General features: G+C 51.4%; 2 long non-coding RNA genes across 2 annotated transcripts in view; one reads left to right on the top strand and one right to left on the bottom strand.

Annotated features, from left to right (window-relative positions):
• Window positions 1-2,290: 2,290 nt before the first annotated feature.
• LOC122463012 lies at window positions 2,291-5,444 on the bottom strand. Its single transcript, XR_006285944.1, has 2 exons — window positions 5,148-5,444; window positions 2,291-2,381 (listed from the first exon to the last, which is right to left on the bottom strand). It is a non-coding gene; the product is annotated as an uncharacterized LOC122463012 (long non-coding RNA).
• Window positions 5,235-17,189, top strand: part of LOC119567612 — a 37,006-nt gene continuing 25,051 nt past the window's right edge. Inside the window, exon 1 of the long non-coding RNA XR_006285943.1 lies at window positions 5,235-5,305. This is a non-coding gene — a long non-coding RNA (uncharacterized LOC119567612). The remainder of the gene's footprint in view (window positions 5,306-17,189) is intronic.

Raw genomic sequence — 17,189 nt, 5'->3', positions numbered from 1 at the left:
CTAATGGGACTGTCTGGCTCTGGTTCTCTTCCATGCCATTGGCAGGGGCTGTCACTTCACACACACTCAGAGCAGGGGGGTGTCACTGCAGTGGTGACGTCAGACTGTGACTGGGGTATGTAAGATCCAGCCTTGGCCACAGTTACTCTGCTGCTGGCTGGGAGACAGAACCCGGCTCTTCCTCGGTGCTCCAGAGGTACCAGCCTTTGCTCCAGAGACAGCCCTGCCCGGGTGATGCTGGGGGATGTGATCAGCTCCTCCTCAAAGCTGGCTTTGTTGCTGTGTTTGCATCTGAACAGGACCAGGGATTTTGCACGCAGGGGAGGTCTGGCGTCCGTAGGGCAGGGTAATGTTGCAATAACTGTCAGATGTTTCTCCATTGTGAAGCTGGACTCTCCGGCCCAGCTGCAGGGTTCGTTCTTGGTCTCAAGTCATTTGACGGCCCATTGACAAACTAGCGAACAACCTGCCATGTCATCAGCAGGTGTAAATTGGACCTACTGTCCATTGACACCAATGGAGCTATGGCCGATTGACACAAAGTGGGGATCTGGCCTGGGGCTGGTTTGAGATCAGGACCAAGGGAGGGTAGAAAAGAACATTCGCTGTCCCTGCGGCTTTGCCCACAGTAGGAAATGTGCACAGGCCGGATAAAGTGTCTGAGTAATGCAGGCAGTTGCATCTGTCACCATCAACGGGCGAATTTCCCAGAACAAGCAAAGCGTCGAGTGAGAGGGTCTTATCTGAACAGACGGAAAACAAGGGCAGCTGGTTGTGGAGATACAGCGTAGCCAACTCCCCACAATTAACGCCTCTTGTCACAGTCTCCCCTCCCTAAGAGGAAGCACATGGTTGGGAATCAACATGATGCATTCAATCAATAAGGCAGGTTCAACAGAGGCCTCCTTTGTGCTCCCCATGTTCTGGGGCTCTGCAGGGCCCTGTCCAGCCCTCAGCGGAATTTAGAGCAGCCTCAGGACTGCTCTAATTTATATTCTGCTCCCCATGGGCCTGGGCAGCATGGGCTAAAGCCATAGCGGAGTGTGCTGTGGCCACACCCCCAATCCACCCCGTATTGGGGGGCCTGGGAGCAGGGTGTTTGCAAGGTCTTTACAACAACTCCACACCAGCCACAGAGGTCCCTTGCACAGGGGACTTCCAGGGGGCTGTTTGCATCCATTTTAAGGTGTATTTATACTTCCAGAGCAGCACAAAAGGGCATGAGAGGGCAGACCTCGTGTGTCAACACCAACGACCCCGCTGCCCTGGCAGAGGCTGCTGCGCTGAGAAAGGCTCCGCGGTAACCAGAGCCTCAGGTTACCACAGATTCTTAGAGTGCATTCAAACCCCCTGAGCTGGAGAAAATTCTCACTGCCCTAACATGAGGGAGCGGAGGGTTCTGCACAGGTCCAGGGTGAAGGACACATGGGGGAAGGTTGGTCTTGTGATTGACCCAACAAGCTGGGATTCAGTTCGCATTTCAATTCACGGCTCTGCCACTGAGTCCTTGGGTGACCTGGGGCAAGACTCTGTGCCTCAGTTTCCCCAGCTGTAAAATGGGAACAAGGCTCCGTCCTTTGTCTATCTTCTCTGTGTCAGCTAAACTCTTCAGGGCAGTGTCTACACTTGTCTACACATAACAATACTCTAACTTATGCTAGGAGACCCAGTGCATGGGGATGGGTGTCAATGGAGTGGTGTTCCACACCCCTGACATGCCCCCTGCATCAGCGGTGGAAGAAGCAGGCTGTCGGCATAGTAACCCAGCACCTCCAGCTTTACACCACCGGGGCAACTCTCCGCAGGCCATTTCCGGCTAGAATCCGGATCCCTTGTGCCACCCGAGTGGAGCGATGGGGATGGACGGATCCTAACCAAGAATCCAGCACAGCATCTCCACGCCCATGGACATCCTACATGGTCTGAGAGACCTCAGCTAGGGAGGGAACAGCCCTCAGGTTCCAGGTGGTGGTTCACTGCCCACAGTGAGTGTCACTTGGCTTCTGTCCTGAGCAATGAGCGAGCTGGGGGGCAGCGCCTCCAAACAGGGACACCCACATTGTTACGTGTAGCTGAGATCAGGGATAGCGGCTCTACGAGCGTCTAGACCTGCTGTCTAGAGGTTTCCACAACCACATGTGTGCCAATGAGGCGTAGCAGCCGTCTGGCCTCGGGGTGGCTGGTCGCCCAGCACAGGAGCCTCCAGCAGACTAGACTCTGGTGATGAGGCTGGAGTGGGTAGAAAGGGTTTGAAATTCGAAACGTTGATGAAGATTTTTTTGATGAAACGTCGACGGATTGAAAGGGACGATTTTTGTGGCACCTTTTTCAGCCTGCTCCGGTGTCAACCTTACAGTGGAAAGTAGATTTCTGACATGGACCTGGTGAAGAAGAGGAGGCAGAACGAGGTTCAGGACATTGACCCTGAGCGATTGTAAAACTTTCCGGGGCTTGCACACCTCCCTTGCTAAGAATGGACATTGTTCTAACTGCGAATGGAAAGTACCTGAAATCCTTGCTCCCGGGAGCCCTCTGAGATAAGACAGAAACCACAGCAGGTAACTGCACAGAAACATTCAGTTTCACACTGTGAATTGTGGGCACAGTGACAAATTCCACTCAAGAGGAATGGCCTTCGGTATCACAGGACATCCTCTGACTCAGAACTGTGTCTGGGATCATTTAGGAGTCTAAGGGCTCGTCTACACCAGAAGCTCTCCCACCGACATAGCGTTATCCACACCAGTGATGTAACTTATGTCATTCAAGGGGACGCAGCGGGTCGCACCCTGGAGCAATGTACATTATACCGAAGCAAGTGGTAGTGTAGACAAGGTCTAAGTCTCTGTGACAGAGTTGACGATGGGACAGTTCTAAAAAATCTCCATTGAGTTATTTTACCTACATTGGTAAATTTCACACCCAGGTCTTTGTTACGTGCCATTAGTCTACTTTTGGAACTTGGAACTTTCCCACATTTGAAGCGATGGGATACCATAACAACAGTATATTTATTACTATTGTTGCTCCTTTGGCCTGAGTGGTTTGCCCGGATTCGGGGCCTTGCAGGGTTCTTTCCACTAGAATGAGAAATTGGTGACATGAGTCAGGTCTATTCTTGGTGTGATCTCTTGTATTTCAGAAGAACACAACAGAAACAAAAACCACAGGCCTTGTACTTGCTCAGAAATCCCTAAGCCTGCCCCTCCATTGAGCTCTGTGCCCAAAAAGCTCAGTCTCTCTGTTCCCTCTCAGGGCCATGCTCACAATTGCTTCCCACCTCTAACACACACCGACTGCAAACCAGTCTCCTAGCCCCTGCATTTGCAATCAGGGAAACCCCTCGGCCCACATGGCCTAGCTGTGCCCTGCCATGTGCCTTGGATGGTCCCTCCATTGTCCCCAGCTGCCTTTACTACAAAACAGGGGTTTCCTGGCTTCTTCCATTGAGTCTGATGGAAGGTGCTTAGCCACCCATGGACTCTGACGAGGTCTGCGACTGTCTTAGGAGCAAAGACTCACTTGATGGCATCCATCAGCATCTCCCACCCAGCAGAGCAGTATATTTGTGCAGTGTCTAGCACAGTGGAGCCCAACCTGGAGGCTTTTAGATGCTTTCTTTAGTATTAATTATAATGATTTCCCTGTGGAAGGCTTTAAAGAAGAGTTGGGAATGATTTAGGCAGCAGTATATCCAAACTGAAGAAGGGAAATGTCCCATCTGGCTGACCGACGGCCTTTTTGTTCGTTAGGGTCATGGGATAGTCAAATGCAATTTTCTCTGTGTAAACTGAGCCAGGGCAGGGTTGAACTGAAGCCCCAGGGGTCTGGAGGCCTCAGCAGTTGCCAAAGAGAGGAGTTACTTCATGGTTTCTTGCCAAATTACATTGGCAGGGGAAGCTCCTCAACTGAAGAGGTGATTGTGTTAGCTCTAAATCCAGACATTTCATAACTCAGGAGACACTGCAGAGCAGAGCTGGTCAACATGTTTCATTTCAAGACAGATGTTTCTGCGAGAAAATTTCACCTTTGACAAGATTTTGAGGGAATTTCTTTGGAAACCAAAAATGTTTCCATTTTCAGCAACCAAACTCCTTGTTTTTCCTTTAAAGTTATAAAGCAACTGAAAAATTTCTACCGATCCGGTGAAAATTCTCAGGAACACCAAAAAGTGTTGGCCAAAAATTTTATCTGGGTGTACCAGCCAGGGGTGTACCTCACAGGGGTGTTTATGAGTATAAATAGATTCATGATTGTGAGGTGCTCAGATACTATGGTGATGAGGCCATATAATGAGACTGGGGACATCTTTGTTAATGTGGATCAGGAGGGATTCATTTTTTAACAAGGGGCTCTGGGATACGCATAAACAACATTCCAGGAAATGAACTCACAGAGTTCTTCGTCCTTCCATTGCTAGAAATGACCAGAATGTGTTGTCATAGAAATATGCCCTCTCCACCTAGTTGAAGGCTATCAGCCTGTTTCCCCAGGGTCCTGCCCCTCATGCAGTCACTGACCCTAGTGCAAGGCGAGTATCCAGCGTTGGGATATGGAAGCATTTTGCGCTGGCGTAAATGACCACACACTGGTGTAAATCAGGCCCCGCACACTGATGCAGAGATACGACTGCAGCCCGGCTGGCTCTGGCTTTCTCACCACTGAATGGGGAACATTGTCAATCTCTGGCAACTCCTAATCAGTACCACCAGATCTGGTTCATTCCTGGGTAGGATGCTGAGGACAATCAGTACATTCATGGGCAGCTGTGACATTTACTTTCTATGCAGCACTAGCGTGACATTATTACAGTGCCAATAACTAGCCATTATATAAAGGAGTGTAAACACAGATTACAATGAAATGCATTCATGGAGAAGAACAACAGGAATGATCTGAGGTTGGGCAAACCCGCCTTACAGCGAGAGACTAAAGAACAGAGCTGGGGGTGCTGACTGTATTGTGTATTCCACGCAAAACACAGTTTCGGGCCAGCCAAAACGCTCCATGAATTCACCAAATCATTTAGACCAAACAATAAAATTGGGGGTTAGATTCTCCAGGGGGTTTAGGGACCATTTACTAAACCCCTGGACGAGGTGGCGGGGCCAGGGCCCCCACATATACCCAGTGGTTGGGGCACTCACCCGGTGTGTGGGAGGTGTTGGTCTCTAAGTCTCCACCCAAGGAAAAGGAGACAGCTCTTTACTCTCCGAGTCGCAGACAAAGGGCGAATGAGATTCAGAGGCAGGACATTGCAGCGGAACAAATTCAAAGAGGAATTAAGGCCCACATTTTTAGCAAGGTGGGTGATTAACCATTGGAGCAGCTTCCCCCGGGGCAAGGTGGATTGTCCACCCCTTGGCCCTGGTTTACACTGGGTCTGGGGGGGGGAGCAATCTCAGATGCACAACTTCAGCTGTGGGAACAGCATAGTTGAAGTCGGCGTCCTGAGGTCGACTTCCCGCCACGTCTTCGCGGCGGTGAGTCGACGGCAGCCGCTCCCCCGTCGACTCCGCCTTCACCTCTCGCGGTGGTGGAGTACCGGCGTAGACGGGAGAGCACTCGGGGACCGATTAATCGCTTCTAAATTAGACGCGATAAATCAATCCCCAATAGATCGATTGCTACCTGCCGATCCGGTGGGTAGCGTAGACCTGCCCTTGGAGTCTTTGCACCGAGGCTGGATTGGGCTTTCCAGAAACCACAGTCTGGTTCAAGCACATGTCACGGGCCTGATGGCTGAGTCACTTGGTGAGATGCTTTCGTCTGTGTGGTGCAGGTCAGGCTAGATGAGCAATACTGGTCCCTTCGACCTTTAAAATCTATGACTCTATACACTTTTGAAAGTAAAACCCTGTATAGTCAGTTATTCAGCCTTCATCTTTCACGTGGCTTCTTTCCTCTAGTTAAGTCAGTTTCCCAGTTTTGTGCGGGTCCTTCACACAGTGGCAGGGGAGAATCCCATTGAAAAACATAGCAAACGGTTGTAAAATGACAGGAAATGAGATGTGTATTCAAAAGAAGGAGTAGGGACTGGCATTGGTTTGATTTCATTTTCTCATATTGAGATAACCACTTGTTGTGAGATGATTAACCGTTAACGGTGTCTTCAGATCTGCCTCAGCACTGCCAGGGAGATCCCAGACCCAGCTCAGAGCCTGACCTAGCCATGGGTGTGTGAGATAACTGGCAGCCGGAGGGTCGCTGCAGTTTGCGATGGTTGGTCTCTCTCTGGGGAGCCGTGCACCATGTGATGTTGTAACAAAGTGAAAGGTGGCCATGGGACACCGGTGGATCTGTCTCCCCACAGGAGTAATGCCCCTGGGGATCCATTCCCCCAGGGTTTCGTTGTGAGCTTAGATTCATTTTCAAGTAAGCTCACCAGGGCTCACCCCAGCATGGGTGCTGGGAGAAGATTCACCCTTCAGCCCCACAAAGGGGGCTCTGCTCTGGTCCCAAGTTCATAGCAGCCTCAGCTCAGAATTGGCACCCTCAGGAAAAGGTCAGTCCAGCCTTTACACTGTTCAGGGCTCTCCAATCTGGTAAATAGGCCTAATGGCCTGTGATGGGATGTTAGATAGGATGGGATCTGAGTTACCCAAGAAAGAATTTTCTGTAGTATCTGGCTGGTGAATCTTGCCCATATGCTCAGGGTTTAGCTGATCTCCATATTTGGGGTCGGGAAGGAATTTCCCTCCAGGGCAGATTGGAAGAGGCCCTGGGGGTTTTTCACCTTCCTCTGTAGCATGGGGCACAGGTCACTTGCTGGAGGATTCTCTGCTCCTTGAAATCTTTAAACCATGATCTGAGGACTTCAATAGCTCAGACATAGGTGAGGTTTTTCAGGAGTGGGTGGGTGAGATTCTGTGGGCTGCGCTGTGCAGGAGGTCAGACTAGATGATCATAATGGTCCCTTCTGACCTCAGTGTCTATGAATCTATGATCTGGAGTTCCCAGGTGCAGGTAACCAGCTGACAATGGGGCTTTTCTCCCCAGGGCCTGGCTTCTCAAGGCCTCCCAGGTACCGCCTAGGAAACCCCCTACACACGGCACTGTCCCAAACTGTTCTTTGAGGTTCCGAACGTTACCCCGAGATTAGGTCACCTCCCAGAACAGTTACGTACAGCCCTACAATAACACACCGACATTTTACATATAAAGCTCCCCAAAGATATGAAACTGAGTTCAATGAGGTTTTATTTCATTCAGGATGGTTAATCCAGGATATGACAGGAAACTGCCCTTTGTCACAGCTCTTGGACTGCGGGGCCTTAATAAAGTGCAGGTCCTGTGGGCGGGGGGTCATTCTCTGACCCCCTGCTGAAGCCCCTGGTGTCTGTGTCCTCCCGCAAGCCGCGGGCCCTGGCTCAGCATGCTGGGCTGTGTGTCTGTCCCAAGCTATCAAGGGAACAGCTAGATTTGCACGTGGGTGGGACGGGCATGGGCTGCTCCCCCTCACCCATTTAGCTGTCTGTGAACACGAGGCTGGGGTGACTCTCAGCACCCCCGTGCGTGAACAGCTGCCCAGCAGTGACGTACGAATGGTGCCAAGATAAACTCTCGGGGCTGGTTGCTCAGGTCGCCAGCGTCTGCTCCGTGCAGCTGAGAAGGGAAAACGGGGCCACGGCAGTTTTGCTCTTGGGACCAGACCGGGGGAAGGGGGCTGTGTCGACCCCCAGCGTAATTCCAGCAGCCTCAGGGCTATTGTGACGGCACCACTCTGCAATGGACCCCCGAGGGGCTCACCCTGTGCCTGGGGATGGCTGGAGTCTCTGCTCCCTCCCAGCTCTCTGTGATACCCCCGAGTCTCAGCCTGCCCCAGCCTGGGTTACCTCTGAGTCCGAGCAGGCGGAAGCAGGCTCAGGGGTATCTCACGCTTCCATGTCTCTGCCCGGCCACCTCTGCTGGGCGCAGCCTGGAGATTGCATGGGCCTGGCGTCGCTGGTCCTGTGCCAACTGCTGACAGGGCAGAGGAGACGGACGCTGTGTGTCAGCTTCCCGGAATTACCTGTGGCTCAGTCTGTTTAAGTGAGACAGTGATTTCCTCACATGGCACTTCTCGTCTCCCTTCCCATTGTGCTAATGAGGGTCTCTGAGAACCATGGAGTCCTTTCTGTGCCGTGCGGGGCAGGGGAAGATGGTACCAACGGACCCATTGCAATTGCCCGGGACCAGCTGTAGCATTTGTCCAGCTCTTCCTCTCTTTGGAGTCCCAGCTGGGGGGAGTTTCCGGCCAGTAGGCTTTGAAATAGGGCAGGGCCATGAGATCTCACCGTGATGCCTTGACGATGGCTCCTTCCTGCCGAGGACCAGGCCGGGGTCTGATTTCTGCCAGAGATGAGCAATGCTCCAAACTGGAAAGGCAGGGTAATTCCTGTGGTGCTGGGCTGACAGATTCAAACCCACCTATGGGATTTGGCTGCCCAAATGTAAATGAGAATTGGGTTTCTAAACCCCGTAAGCAAGTTGGGATGAATCATATCTGTTCTGCTGCCACACCCCGCCCGGAGATGCAGCCAGCTCCATGGGTGTCTCCAGCCAAAAGATATTCCAGCATTGCACCGTTCACACCAGGAGAACCTCCGCAAACTTTCCCCCAGCAGCTCTGTCACACAGCCCCTCAATCAGCAGCTGTTCTGGTTGTGTGGCCCATCGCTCAGTGTGTTATGTGTCCCCTGCTGTACCCAATCCACAGAGACTATAAGCCATCACCGCCCCTGCTTCTAAAGCCTGGCTCTCTAGCTCATGTTGTAACTGTTGGTGTGTTCAGCTGTGAAAGTCCCTGGTTCAAATCTGGATATCACCTAACACCCCTCTTGAGGCTGGTTACTCCGATTTTTACTATGTGGGGAGGTCCCTCCCTTCTAGAGTTACACTGGTGGATGAGTTAGAGGAAAAGCCAAACCCACCGTGTCTGATCAGCGAGCTGGAAATGCGGCTTGGTGTTCTCCTCTGGCCGAGGATCCACACACAAGACGTACCAGGAGGATGGGTTGAGTACAAGAGAGGGTGTCAGCGGAACAGCTAATTACATGGAAAAGTGGCAGATTTAAACTTAGTAGAAGGCACTGCTTTAATCTCACAATTAGCCAGCGGAACTCACTGCCACAAGAGACTATTGAGGGCAAGAGCTTGGCAGGATTCAAAACTGAAGGAGGCATTTCTATGGATAATAGAACATCCAGAGGTGTAATAGTAAAGATTCTGACAGACACCCAAGGGTTTTCGAAGAGCTATAAACCCTCCCGGATTTCAGGGAATATGAACATAATGGCCATACTGGCTCAAACCAAAGGTCCATCTACCCAGTATCCTGTCCTCCGACGGTGGCCAATGCCAGGTGCCCCAGAGGGAATGAACAGAACAGGGAATCATCAAGTGATCCATCAATCCGTCCAGGGCAGAAGACAACCTCTAACTATTAGGGGTCAGGAGGGAACTTGCCCCTCAGTGCAGGGGATTAAGTGTTTTCTAGACCATCCCTGACAAGTGTGTGTCTAACCTGCTCTTAAAACCCACCAGTGATGGAGATTCCACAGCCTGCCTCTGTCATTTGTCCTGATGCTTCATCACCTTGATAGTTAGGAAGTTTTTCCTAATGTCCAACATAAATCTCCTTTGCTGCAACGGAAGCCCTTTGCTTCTTGTCCTGTCCTCAAGTGGTTAAAGAGAACAATTCCTCCTCCTCCTCTTTATACCTACCTTTGAATGCTTGAGGAATGTCATCCTGTCCCGCCCTAGTCTTATCTTCCCCAGACTAAACAAACCCAGATTTTTTCAATCTTGTCTCATGTGTCATGTTTTCCAGACCTTGCACCATTTTTATGGTTCTCCTTTTTAAGACTTTCTCCAGGTTGTCCACATCTTTCCTGAAGTGTGGTGCCGAGAACTAAACACCGCACTCCAGCTGTGGCCTCATCAGGGCTGAGTAGTGTGGAAGGATTGTTTCTTGTGTCTTGACTATAACACTCCTGCTACTAAATCCCAAAGATGTAGACGGACTCCAGAGCTGATCCAGTCTGAGAACTGCTCGAATTCTTTAAGAATCAGGCTTGTGCTGGACAGCTCGTTACTGTCTTAAATTAGAAACCCCCCCCACATGGGTGTAAAATGTTTCCATCTTTTAGGTCGAATGACAGTTTCTTCTTCATTGCTTCCCTCGCTGCTCTTGGAGTTCTTTGAGTGCCCAGCAATATAATACTATGGTTTATTTCAGGCAGCCTCTTTTATATAAACCAGGCACCCTCTCATCAGGGATTGGAAATGCCCTGTCTGCCGGAGGTACTCATGTGGGTCTACAGGGCATATTTACATTCTGTAGCATCTCATCTGTCGTTTAAAAATAAAAAGTGAGTGTCCAGCCATCACAGCTTCAAAGGAACTCTTCTAAATGTGACCCACGTATAACCGATACAGTAACATCTGCCTGAGTCTGCAGAGAGCCTGAGACAATCTCTCCAAGGAGGGGGGAACTTCCTTGCATGTCACTGAGGTGTACAGAGGATCCAGAACAACGAATCAGAGAGGTGTGAATTCTCCACCCCTGTTAATTTCAAGAAGTGTTAACTCTTAAATATAATTGTGGCACATTGAATGCCAGCATTAACCATTTCTTTGCTGGTCCTTTTAGCAGACTGGAAAAGGATGAGAGAAAGGAAGAAGCAAGCGTGAGGAAACATGTTTTTGAAGAGATGAACACACAGGAGATGGAGCGATAACAACACACCTTAGAAAAATCTGCCATTTACTCATCTGTCTTAGCATTCACCATGGCAGCCGTCACTATCTCAAATAAAGCTGGCTGGAAAAATGTACTCTTTTCCCCCGCAAAAATGCTGACATTTTATCAAAAGCCTCAAAATCTTTCAGGATCTGTCGACAAAATCTCAACAGGCACTGTCCGTGAATAATTTCAGTTCATCAAATACCCAATTTTCCATCAATTAACAGTTTGGATGGGGAATTTTTGACTCATTCTAATCTTGATTTCGAGATCTTAGATACTGTATTATCGAATGAGTATGCTCACTGATTCTCCAGTGCGGACATCCTGTTCCCTTTATCAATAGATCAGCTCCGTGTTTTATCAGTACCAGGAAGAGAAGACGTTAATATCAGTCATTACCAGATGCGGTACCAGCCAGTAGCTTATTTTTTAAAGTGAAGTTAAAGTTCTTTAAAGCCAGGCCGCAAAGAAACCATGTGGGGGAGGGGCACCCCAGTTCTTTGTGTGCGCCCCGAATTCCACACCATGTCCCCGGGATTCACCAGCTCAGACCAAATCCCTGGGCTTCTCTCCACAGCTTTTGCCGGGGGGGAGGCAGATTAGGCCCAGAAATACGTGCTCTGCTCAGACATAGAGCCATTGACTAGATCCGGGCAAGGACACACCCTCGATGGATACAAGGAGCCATTCAGGGGCCCCCATGGGGAGTCCCACAGCTTCCCCCCCCCCTCCCCGCCGCAGCACAATGTACCGAGTCCCCAACACCACTACACACACAGTACCAATTAATCTAACCTGCTTATGAGTCCAAACAGCCCCCCACCTCCTCACCAGCCCCCCCGGCTCTTAGGGCTAGATCCACAAAGGCACTTAAGTGCTGCAATGCTCAGGTTATAACCTTTCTTTAGCCCAGTGGCTCGGGCACTCAGTGAAGATGTGGGAGACCTGGGGTTCAATGCCCCCCCACACACACCTCCCCGGCACCTTATGGGGAAACGGGACTTGAACCTCCCACATGAGTGCCCAGCCACAGGGCTCTGGGGGATCCTGGGGCAGGGCTCTCTCTCTCCTATTGAAGCGGTTCCATTTTGTATGAATAATTAAATAGGCATTAGAGCGGGAAGCGGGGGACTGGAACCTGGATCTCCCACCTCCCGGCTGTCCTGACCCACTGAGTCTTTTTCACTCTCTCTTTCTGGCCCAATTTCCTACCAGCTCTAATGAGAACTAGAATGGAGCTTTAAGGGCCTGGACGGAATTTTCTTAAGAGTTGCCTGTAAATCCGCTCACTAGTTTGAACGTTAGGGACAGTGAAAATGAACTTGCAAAACTTGCTCACTCGTTTGTGTAAGGGTTTGACCCTCCCCTCCATCGCACCAGTGTTAGGTCAGCGTAATTCCTTTGGCTTCACTCCCATGACACGTTCCCTGGCTGCCCAAGACTTCTACAGCCTCTCTGACACCAGCGAAGGGTGATGGTTCTTTGCCAGGGGTGCACAGCTGTTCTCCAAAGTCACAATCTTTTTGCTTTCCGTGCAACCATCAATGTTCACGTCCTACCCAGGAAATCTCCTCCATCTTCAGGCAAGAAAGGAAACTGGATCACAATCACTGGCCCATTGCTTATGTAGAATTGTGCCAAGACATAAAGCACGGACGCTCTTCACTCAGAAACAACCTTGTTCGCTGCTGAGGAGTTTGCTTTGCAGAGGTTTCTATGCCTCGTCTGGCTGGTCAGTAACACCCCTTGCTAACAGGGAGAGAGCAAAGCATCCCAGACTTTCCAGCACTTTAAGATGCAGGGAAATCATACCGCCATTCAGTGAAGCAACACAGAATCCCCCCAGCTCGGGATCTGGCCCCATTGACTCCACCAGAGCTCTGCTTATCTGCCTCAGCTAGAGGACTGGCCCAGTGACTCCAGTGGGGCTAAAACGGATTCACACCAGCTGGGGAATCTGGCCCTGTAGCATGCAACCTTCAGTACATTGACCATGGGATAGGCTGTGTGCTCCAGCTGGGTCTCAAGGAAACCAGAGCCACAGTAATGGGGCTGCTCAGATCACACAAAAACAGACGGCGGGATCCAGCAGCTGCCATCAATCAGGGCCAGTTAATTTATAAACCAGGAGATGAGAAGTTGGAAGGGAACGGCTAGGTTGGCGCCGAGCGTGGGATGTTATTCAGACACACAGGCGGATTTCTGGGGCTTGGTTTAGACTGGCTTTGTATCCTGGAATAGCAACGCTTCATTGTGAGCGGGGTTTGTGTTCTGGGAAGGGCCCACAATCTAGTGAGACCAAGCTGTGACAAAATAACTCTGCCCAATAATCGTGTCAGGGGACACGGCGGGAACAGAAGAACAATGGCAGGAAGAGGTAATCACCCTTCCGCCACCCCCTTGTTTATTTCCTCTAAATGTTCCCATTTCAGTTCCTCTCCAGGATTTCCTTTCCTTTGCCAAAGTGCTCCCTCTTTGTACAAGGGACTGGCACTGTTAAATAAGCCTGAACCAGCAGGAGAGTTAGTTCTTGTAATAGTGAACCAAAACCTTTCCCATGTCAAGACACAGACACTGCCTCAGTTTCCCTCTTCTTACTAGGCAGCTTAGCTCTGCAGTTCAACCACCCCCGTTACCCCCTTGCTGGAGGCCAGAGGAAAACAAAACAATAGCGAACTCTGACCCAGCCCTCTCCGTGCCTGGCCACAGCCCTGTCTCCTGGACCTTCTCCCACCTTTGTTAGGGGTTCAGCCCCTCAGCGCAGGGGTCTGAGCTCACCACATCCAGGTGGCTACTCAGGGACGTAAGGGAGCTCACACGCTCCCTCTGCCATGAGCTCCTGCCCTGGGTCCATCAGCTGCATCTCAGCTTCTCCCCACTTCACTCCCTTCAATGCCCAGGGAAACTGCCCAACCCCTGTTCCCTCCTCTGAGTACTGCAGAAACCCTCCTAGATCCAGCCTCCCTCTCAAGCCCTTTCCACCCCCCAGGCACCGAGGGATAGACCCAGAGCTCCTGTCTTGTCCTCTCCCACATCCACATCCACCTAGTGAGCAACACAGGACATTCTTATATAAAGCTCCCTTCCCAGCATGCCTTGCAGTGAAGCCCATAGTTCCCATCAGCCCTGGGAACTACAAGTCCCAGGATTCACCTGTCCAGGGCAGAATTGGGCCTGGAACCCCTCTTAAAGGGCCAGCACTCCCTGCCAGGATTCTCCCACAAGATGGATGGGGGAGTGGGAGGGAGGTGGTGAGAAAGCCGTCTGGGGGCTGCCGAGTCCCTGGTGGGGCCCCCACGCCCTTGGCAGCCCTGCCACACCTGCCCCCCCCACCCCAGCTAAGATCTTCCCCATTCCTCTGGGTGTGGGTCAGCTGTGGGACTCCTCCCGGGGGCCATGGTGGGGCCGTGTCGGCTCGAGGCAGGGTCAGACTAGGGTGCGGCTGGGGGGGGGGGGACAGAATGAGAAAATGGGGGGGGCTATTGGGGTGCAGGGCAGATGAGAACAATGCTCCAAGGCTGCCCCAGCCTCTTCCCACCCCTCCCAATAACACTTCCAAGCTCCCCCCTTCCCCCACCATGGCCAATCCGTCTCCTGGACTCCCTCCAACGCCACCCCCCCCCCCCTTGACTCCCAGCACTATGTCGCTTCCCCCTGGCTGTCCCAAAACTTGTCCTGGCTACGCCTGGTTCACTCCAAGCCACCCTGGTTTCGGAGGTGCGTGGGGGATGGGCTCCTGCCTCCCCCTGACGCCTGCTGGGGCAAACTGGTGAGAACTGAGACGTGTCACACACCCAGCAGCGGGGGGCTGGGTAACGATGGGAACGAAGCAACACACGGGGGTGTGGGCGAGTTGGGGGCCGGGGTGTGAAGCTTGTTCTGGAATAGCCCAGGGGCTTTGACGTAGGTGTGATCACACTCAGATACACCCAGGTTTTGACATAGATGTTAATCAGACCCACACACATCAGGCTATTAGAGTGAATAAAAGTCAATTTCTTGTGAGAACCGGTCACATTCGCTGGTGTGTGAAGTCCGTTTCTGATCGCTCTGAATTCTTCACCCTTGTGCCTCCCCTCAGCGAGGTGTGGAAATGTTCTTCCTGCCCACGTGTGATGTGACACTGATCCTGTGAATCCACCTCGGCTCATAGATCTTTTCCCTGACCGATTGTGTGAGCTCCATTTCCTCCGCCTGCGTCTGGGCTGTCTTCTGCTGAGACCAGAACGAAGGACGAAGGCGGCTAGGGCAAGGCTTCTACAGAGCCAACCTAAGAGAGCTGGACAAGCGCTGGTGATTGGAGCGGGCTGGAGAATAGTGAGCAGTTTTTGTGTGGAAAATCTTGACGTTTCTTCCAAAACCTGGAAATCTTCAGCTGAACTGGGAAAGTTTTTAGCTAAACATTTGGGGGCGTTGATTAAAAATTGAAATTTTCCCCACAAAAAAACATCACCACGTTGCTTAATCAAAAACGGAATTTTCCACCAGCAAACCCCTCTGACAGAACGACTGACCAGCTGGGGATGGGCCTAAGCTGTGTGAAGCCCCCTCAAGGGCAGCACGGCCCAGAGAAATGCCTCCCTAGTCGGACATGACTTCCACGGTCAGGTATGGGACACTCAGGCTTGGTCCACACCTAGAACTGTAGGGTTGGCATAGCGACACTGGTCTGGGTGTGAAAATACACCCCCCCCCCGAGCACCGTGGCTGTGCCGACCTCACCCCCAGTGTAGCTGCCTCTGTGTCGATGGACGAGCACTGCTGTCGATGTAGCTACCATCACGCCGGGAGGTGGTCCTACCCCGAGGGGAAAACCCCTTCCCTCCCAGCAGGCCGTGCCTACCCCACAAGGATATGCGTAGCTGTGGCCACCTGGCTATGCTGGGGAATTCACTGCCAGTGTAGTCTTCCCCGGGCTCAGTGTGGGAGTTCAAATAGAGAACTTCCCTGTGTTCCTCTTCCTCATATAACCCATGCGGAAATAGCAAAATGCCCCAGGGGGCTTTGGGCTGGGACACTGACCTGAGAGAGGCCGTGTGGCCAGGTGAGGATACGCGGGGAATTCCACCGCCCTGCGTTTCCCTACAGATGAAACCACCCTGCAATGTTTGCCAGGTGCTAAGTACTAACAAAGCTCAGCAGAACTTCCCCATTGTGCCCCGCACATCATCCTAATTTCCACTGACTCCCCTGCCCACCCTGTCTGATGAGGGTCCCTTGCCCCGGTGTGGACCATGTCGTGGGCTGTCTGTGTCATCAGTGCTCCCGGGGCTTCGATCCCAATTGTCTTGTTTCCCACTGGACCCATCTGCTCTGTCTCCAAGGCTCTTCCTCGGTGCCTCGTAACACAGGCTCACCTGCTCCGATGTGTCCAATGTGGCTGGTGTGGCCTGACGTGCAGTTAAGTGTTGTTCTAGGGCTTTGTAAAGAGAGGCTGGATGGCCCAGTGGTTCAGGCCCTGGGCTGGCACTCAGGGGACCACGTGGAGTCAGTTCTCAGCTCTGACACAGATTCCGTGTGACATTGGGCAAGTCACTTAGCCTAGCAGGGTACAACGGGGCCCTGATCTCAGCTGGGGCAGGGACTGTCTCTCCCTGTGTGTCTGTGCAGCGCCTGGCACAACGGGGCCCTGATCTCAGCCGCGGCAGGGACTGTGTATCACTCTGTGTCTGTGCAGCGCCTGGCACAACGGGGCCCTGATCTCAGCTGGGGGCTGCTGAGTGTTCCTGCAATATCAATAATTACATGAATGGTCCCATTGACTTGGGAGTAAAGTTACTTATGTATGGGTGTTCGCAGGATCAGGGCCTTTGCTCTCACACAGCACATGGTAGGTTTCTCAGTTAGACATTCAGTCCTACAAAGAAGCTTGTATGTAAGTTGTGCAGTGAATGAGCCATCTGTTGATCCCTGAATCGTTCACTCTGCTCCACAATAGCTGGTAGGAACAGCAGACGAGCTCCTGCAGTAAGACTATTGTGAATTAACAAACAGTTTTTCATAAATATCAAATATCTCATGAAGAGCAAGATCAGACTGGATAAGGTCCGTACAAAGAAACTCCTCACAATACGGGTTACTGAGAACGAGTGGGAAGCGTTCAAGAGAATCCAAAATGTTTGGTTTCTGCAGAAGTAAAACTGAGTAACAGTAAAACCAAGAGGGAAATAGCAGACGGCTCTGTGACTGTGAGGAAATACTAAGTAAATGGGAAGTGAAATCAGCTATAAAAATAACCTATAACAAGTGGGGAAAAGGGGAAGTTGACAGAAAGGAATATAAATGAGAAGTTAGGAATTGTAGAAAATTGATAAGATAAGCAAAAAGATACAGGGAGAAGTCTATGGCCAGAGGAGTTAAAGACAACATTGAGTTTTTAGAGGGGTAGTTGTGTTAGTCTGTATCAGCAAAAAGAACGAGGAGTCCTTGTGGCACCTTAGAGACGAATAAATTTATTGGG

This window comes from Chelonia mydas, chromosome 14 (genome assembly GCF_015237465.2).
Source record: "Chelonia mydas isolate rCheMyd1 chromosome 14, rCheMyd1.pri.v2, whole genome shotgun sequence".
In the NCBI taxonomy this organism is placed as follows: domain Eukaryota; kingdom Metazoa; phylum Chordata; order Testudines; family Cheloniidae; genus Chelonia; species Chelonia mydas.
Note: the sequence above shows the minus strand (reverse complement) of the source record. Positions and strands in the feature narration are given on the sequence as shown.